Source organism: Theropithecus gelada, chromosome 1 (assembly GCF_003255815.1).
Source record: "Theropithecus gelada isolate Dixy chromosome 1, Tgel_1.0, whole genome shotgun sequence".
Taxonomy (NCBI): domain Eukaryota; kingdom Metazoa; phylum Chordata; class Mammalia; order Primates; family Cercopithecidae; genus Theropithecus; species Theropithecus gelada.
This window is the reverse complement of record NC_037668.1, coordinates 195,102,552-195,109,556: the sequence shown is the minus strand read 5'-3', so window position 1 is coordinate 195,109,556 and position 7,005 is coordinate 195,102,552. Positions and strand designations below refer to the sequence as shown.

At 36.4% G+C, this 7,005-nt stretch overlaps 1 long non-coding RNA gene across 1 annotated transcript in view; it reads right to left on the bottom strand.

Moving 5' to 3' along the window:
- Positions 1-2,489: 2,489 nt before the first annotated feature.
- The window catches only part of LOC112614104, a 29,196-nt gene continuing 24,680 nt past the window's right edge, over positions 2,490-7,005 (bottom strand). Inside the window, exon 2 of the long non-coding RNA XR_003117042.1 lies at positions 2,490-3,601. This is a non-coding gene — a long non-coding RNA (uncharacterized LOC112614104). The remainder of the gene's footprint in view (positions 3,602-7,005) is intronic.

The window sequence follows — 7,005 nt, the reverse complement described above, 5'->3', positions numbered from 1 at the left end:
CACTGACTCATCTTATAATTTACTAATTCTATTTTTGGCTATGTCTAATTGGCTCTTAAACCCACACATTGATTTTTAAATTGACTTTTAAATTCATTTATTGCATTTCTACCCTAGAATTCCAATTTCATTATTTTTCTAGATTCCAGTTCTATACCAATTCTCTTTACATTGTCCTTTTAGTTAGAATATTTATCATAGTTACTTAAAGGTCCATGTCTGATAATTCTAATAAATGTCTCTCCTATAGGTCTGTTTTATCTTATTTTTTCCTTTTTTTTTTTTTTTTTTTTTTCTTCTCTTCAGTTTTTATCATTTGCCATTGCCTCTTGGAAGGTGTGGTAATATTTTATTAAATGCTAACATTGTATATGAAATATTTAAGCAATACCTTTATGCTTTTGATGATGTTATCTCCCTCCATATAGTATTTATTTTGCTTTCAGTGTACTATTAGCCTAGGAAAACTGCTTTAATATAACAAGGGATCCAACTGACATGACAGTTTGTTTCAGTAACTGGAAGGACCTATTGTGTTCATTATTGATTTCAATTTGTATCCCTTTAGGGATTCCAACTGAAAGCCTGGTTGTTTACCAGGTCCCTGACAAATTCACAGATTCTAATAAATAATTTTTGTCCCCCCGGTCCCATGGAACTGCCAAAAGCAGCCCTCAGTTTCTCAATTTTGTTGACCTGGATAGGAAAGGCAGCACCAAATTTCAGGCTCCTCTCCTGGTTCTTTTATCATCTTGACAATCTTGAACTCTCAATTTTTGACTGGCTTATAGCTCTCCAATGTCATCAAAATGATTTTTAAAATTTATTCAGCATTTCAAGTTGTATTTCCTGAGTAGACTTCTAAAAGCATAATTTCTTGGTCAAAGTTACAAACATTTTAAAACTCTAAAACATTTTTGCCCTATTGCCTCCAGAAATATTTGGCTATCTATAGTCTAATAATTAGGCTTGGTTTTAAGTGACTATCAATAACTTTACTTCTTTAATTTGAGAAAAACATGAAAATATTTTTATCCTGGAAAATATTTTTCTCCATCCATCCAGCCATAAAATTTTATTAATGAAATTTTTACTTTATTCTTCACACACAGCAAAAGATCTCTTTGGGCCTAATTCAAAATATATTAAACTTCACTCATAAAGATATTTTATTCCTAGGAACATGTTTCCATTTATATCAAACAGGGAGTTCCCATGAAATTCATGTTGTAAACTTAAATGCAATGGCTTCAATAATTGCTGAAATAAAGGTCTGGTGGGCAAAGCCTAGGAAGCAGAAAAGTAACTTAAAGTTTTGCACATGGTCCGACATTTCAAACATATATGGGTGGCATGACACTTTCCATGCATCTTCTGTTGCCACCCATTAGGAATACACCTAATTGAACATGTTAATAAGAGTCCGTACGTGGCTTGATTCAGCTCAGGAGAGGTAGAAAAACTCAAGTTCTGAGCTTTGTAATGACAGAAACAAATGCTGTATGGCCTCTTAAGAAAGCTACAAGAATATGAGGTGGTTTAGGGTACCTCAACCAGAGAGGCTAACTTCAAATTACCAGACACATCTATTATGAAGTGTTGAAAGGAAAAAGAAAAACAAATAATAAAGTTACAAAATAAAGTTTATTTTATCAAAATTAAAACGGCTTCCTTCCCTCCACTTCAGAGTAACCTTGAGATGGAACAGTCTGAGGATTACATTGCTATAATCCCTTAGCAGTTAGTTCCACAGCAGGAGGTGCCTGCTACAGACAAAATTATAGGGTTAGGAATGTTCACAATTCAGTGACCCGATTGGCTGACTATTCCTTAGAGCTTTAGAATCAAATATTTATACATCTAAATGGGAGCAAAGAAAGGAAAATGGTTCATAAAGAGAGTCCCAGAGCATGTATTATTGAAATAACAGATGGAAATATTATATTTTTGAAACATTCTTTCTATAAAGAAGTCTTTTGAAGTGTGTTTTGGTAGGATAAGCTGAGCCAAAAGTGGAGCAGAGTGAGAGAAAAAAATAAGGTTTTATATTCAAATGTTTGGTGTCAGCAGAGTATAAAGTTAGCACTTCCCAAAAAAGGCACGTCCCAAAAAGCACTGCAGCACAATGTGTTTGCTCTACTTCACATAACAGTCCCAGAGGAGAAATATTTCAAAATACATTTTACCATCACTGCTCAGTTTGTGTGTGGACTCTCCCAAAACTTGACCTCTGACATCTTTGCAGAGGGTGTATGATCTCCCACCACTGAATTTTTTATGTTTCCTAAAATGACTGAAACCTAAGCTAAGACTCAGTCATTATCTTGAAAAAGCTGTTGGCTACCTCATACTTGCTGAGAGTTGGGTAAGAAGTATATTTAAATTGTAGGTTTTATGCCACATGGACAATAGTGATTGGTCATCTAGGCAGGGCTTACAGACTAAAAATGGAGACATGCAGAAAGCAAGAAAGTAGGCAGAAGGCCAGATGAAAAATTCATCACACTTTCTTTATTTTCCTGTACATGGGAGCTGTACCCATGACAGAACCAACAATTCAGAATTATTCTGTTGTCTTTCCAGGAAAAATATCCCATTACTAAGCAATCAATTTGAAGTGCTCCATGGCCAGTCCAATTTCTCCATCATTTAGCTCTGAGGACATGGTTCACTTATCCTGCTAGTCTCAGCTATTAGCTGGATCTGCCATATGATGATGTGATTTATTTCATGGCAACTGGTAGTCACTCTGGTTGAAAAAAGAAAAAGAATCCACAGGAACACAATGATTTTGATCTTGTATCCAGACAAGATTTATATCTGTGACAGAGATCTGAATGCAATTCCTACTTGAGTCATTCTTAGGGGAAACAAAAGGAAGACTAGCCTGGGAGAAGGGCTACTGGCTGGGATGTAAGAAATGAAGGAATTGCTGGTTCTCTTTCCTTCAGTACCCTGTTAAGTCCAGGGTATTGATAGATTCACGTCAGGTGATCTAGGTATTGATAAGAGTTTGGGGATGTGGTGTTTGTATACAGGCCCTCAGCACCAAACAATAGTCAGTTGGCAAAGGGCATAAATCCAGTAACCTATGGCCTCTGAAAATTCAGAATTGAGTAACCATATGGCAACTTCTAACTTCTGCCAAAAGAAAGAAACAAGAAAGAGAAAAAGAGACAGTAACTCACTTGCACCCACCAGTGAGGCCACCTCAGAGCAAAGCAAAAAAATGCTTTAGTGATGGCTTCTTGGGTGACAGCATCTGTTCAGGGAGTTGACTCAGAGAGCCTCAGAAGCTCAGGGTTCCAGCCAGGAGCAGAAAGGACTCTTGGCAGAGCTATTTCCTGTACCTCTTTTGATCATAAAGCTCAGTTTTGGAAAGGTTCTCACCAGTCTTGTGGTTTCCTGGTCGTGCGTCAGTACATTCTGGCTGAAACACTTCCCTTCCTTCAGGCCAGCCCCTCCGCCAATGGCTCCCAGTTCTATGGTTCACTCTCTTCAGCTTTGAACTAGACTCCAAGGACACTGCTGGCTGCAACATAAACCTTGAATGAGAGTTTGCAGCTGGGATGGTAGCCCTCCCCTCCTTGTGTTGGGGATCCTAAAAAGAAAAAAATAAGGGTAAAACCAAAAGTCCATAGAAGCATAGAATTTTAGAATCAATGAGTAGTTAGCATATAATCTCTTTTCCAATATAGTATGCAATAGAGTCACCTGGGCAACTGGTTAAAATACAGAGATTCTTACTCCAACCTCAGACCTTCTAAATGAGAATCTTTAAGTAGAAAGTGGGAATCTGTGTTTTCAAGAATCTCCTTGGCAATTCTTACGTAGTCACTGTATAGTATAATTTACCAAGTTTTGTAAATTAGGAAACCTAGGTACAGAAACATTAATTAACTTTGTCATGGTAAAACAGGTGGCCTAAATCTCACGTTGTGCTCTTTCTATTGTACCACATTGTTCTCTACTCTTCTTTCTTGTGATTCTGTAATCGGGCTTGGGTCTCGTGGTTCTTAATCATGCACTCTTCCTGTGATGTATTTCTCTAAAAAATAACTCAGTCTGTTTATATAAGGTCACTTTCAAATCCCACTACCCTCAAACACAGGCTGTATTAGACAAATGTGTAAGCTCAGAACAGCTATTAGAAATGGTAATGTTCTTATTCATCTGTTCCTAGTGAGAAGGTATATATGATGTGACCAGGGACACTGGCAGTTTGGATAACTCACATATGCCCTCCCCCACAAACCAAAATAAAAAGGAATTCTTCAGACACTTTAGTAAGTGATAATTATATACAGTCATTCAAAGTTTTCAGGGTTATTTATAGAACAAAGTTTCTGCTGGATGGCTTGGGTATGCTACAAAGTAGAAATGGTTAAGCGGAAGACCAAAAGATTCTCCAGTGAAAATGGGTTATTTTTCTCTAGAAACTTAATGGTATTAGAAACTGTAAATTTTGCAATGGATCAGAACCATCATAAGCTGAAAGGAGCCCTAAGGATGATATATGTTTCATCATTCCCATGCTTATAGACCAGAGTGTGAACTGTGCCAGGACTCACAGACTAGCTCAGAGAAGTCATAATACCATGTGATTAAGTACTTCATGGTATATGCATAGAGGAAACTTTTAAAATAATGCAAGAATAAAATTGTGGTTGACACTGCAACTTTTGGAGTCAGATAGATCTGAATCAAAATCCCAGATCTACTACTCACCAGCTGTGTAGACTTGAGGAAGTTTTTAAATTTCTTTAAGTCTTAATTTCGTCCTCTATAAAATGAAACCTGAGAGGGCTCTCAAGAACATTAAAGCATGAGAGTGGGAAGAATGTATTGGGGAGGGGGTGATGGGTTTTGGAAGAAAACAACAGACAAAGCGAGAAATATAGGTAAACCAAAGTTATCCAAGGAGAAATACAAAGTTATCCAAGGAATAACAAACTAAAAATATTTGTATGATAATTAACCTAAAATATCAATGTGAGTTTTGACACCAAATCCCATGAGTCCTGTGCCCACATTAGGATATGTAAAGATTGTCAAATATGGATAACATACACGTATTGTATAAGCCCCATGAAATTAGGGAGTTTTAGATGTTTGTTCACTCCCATGCTTTCTGCTCAGTTATGGAATGAATGAATAGGTTGGTAGGATCTAAAAAGAGCCAAAGTCTTGATACCTCAACAAGAGAGGAGGTCAATTAATATGTAATGAATATATAAATACCTCTGAGCCTTCTGGGTGACTGCCTATCCTGTGTGCAGTTATGTGTGCCAAGTCTCTGCCATACAGCCAAGAAATGAACGTTAGGTTCTGTTGTAAGAACAAAGTAGATTCCCTGTTGTGATGCTAAAATGTCTTAAACTCTGCTTCAATACCAATGAACTTCAGGAACACCTGCTTAGATAAAAGTTCTAATATTAGTAACAAATTGCTTATAACTTGATATTATCTCAAATCAGATGCCACATCAAGAAAGCCATAAGTTTTCCTGAACATTTCCAAAACATTGCTACAAAATAATGGAGACTTGGTGAAAAGCTGTTGGAAGTAAACCATAATTTAATAAATCCTTCTTGTATTACAGATGAAGTCCAAAGCCATTAAACTGGCAGAAAAAAAGTGAGGAGAGAAGAAGGGGGAGGTTAGTAGAAAGAAGGAAGGAATGAAAGAAGGAAAAAGGAAGGTAGACCAGCAAAGAGAGTATAGGATCATATACTTAAACAAAAATATAAGTAAACTAAAACTTGCAGTTATTTTTTAATGTATATTCTCTTAACATATCATTACCTTAAGTTAAATTAGTCACTATAAAATGAGTCAAAGTGTTGCGAAGAACAAGAGTAGTTCCCTCTTCACAGCTCATTGATATGTACCTAGTGCCTTGGTAGTGGAAGTGGTGCAGCATGCTGGTTATGAGCTCAAACTTGGGGTCATGGAGATGAAGATTGGCTCTGCTTCTCACTAGTTCTGTGACTTCAAAGAAGCCACTTATGCTGACTGAGCCTCAGTTGTTTTTGTTTTTTTGTATAAGGCATATAAGAATATATACCTCACAGATTTGTATAAAGACAGTTTTGATAATAAATCCCAAAACATGGTACACAAGGCTCAACAAATGGTAACTACCATTTTCATCATCATCACTAATATTCTTGACATCTTGAAACATCTCAATATCTGAGATCCTGAAATCTCTGTTTTATTATTTAAAAATGTATTATGTGTGTTGGTATGGAAAATGGGGCTGCGAAATGTATTTATTGCTGGAGCTCTTGGGAGAAGGATCTAAAACGCTGTACCCCTGTGGCAGTTGAGATGACTATACTTAGCTTTTATATGTATCCTGTGCTCACTAACTGCATGCAAGTTTTTCTATCCTTTGTATTCGACCTTCTGGTTACACACAATAGATTTTACCTTTTGCTGATGAAGCAACTAAAGCAAAGAAAAATGAAATACTTGGCCTGGGATCATAAGATGAGCCATAATTATCTTAATTCCCCAAATCCCAGTCCTGCATTTAGCCAAACAAACTGGAGTTACCATGGGGTAAAACAATGAGTCAACCACAGAGATATTTGGGACAATTTTAAGACAATCCAAATACACTTTGCATTTCTTAGTTTGTATTATACAAAAAAAAAAAGTAAACTGAAACAGAGGAATGGAGAATACAAGGCTGTGTAGTAAAAATAGTAAGGAGTCTTTTAGGTTCTACTGTAAAAACAAAGTAGATTTGATTCATGAGCTACAGGAAGATTATTCTGCCAAAAGAGAACCAAAAGAATGAGGTAAGTTTTAGAGAAAAAATGATTAACATAGTCTGTGTGGTTACTAAGGTTGTTGCATGGAGACTTAAAATATTTAAATGAAATAAGAAATTCTGAGAGGCCAGAGAGTAGAATAGAAGAACACAGAAATAAGAGTAAGGAGGCCTGGCTCTGTTCATCATGAATTGAACTGCTTTTTGGAGATCACATATTTGCT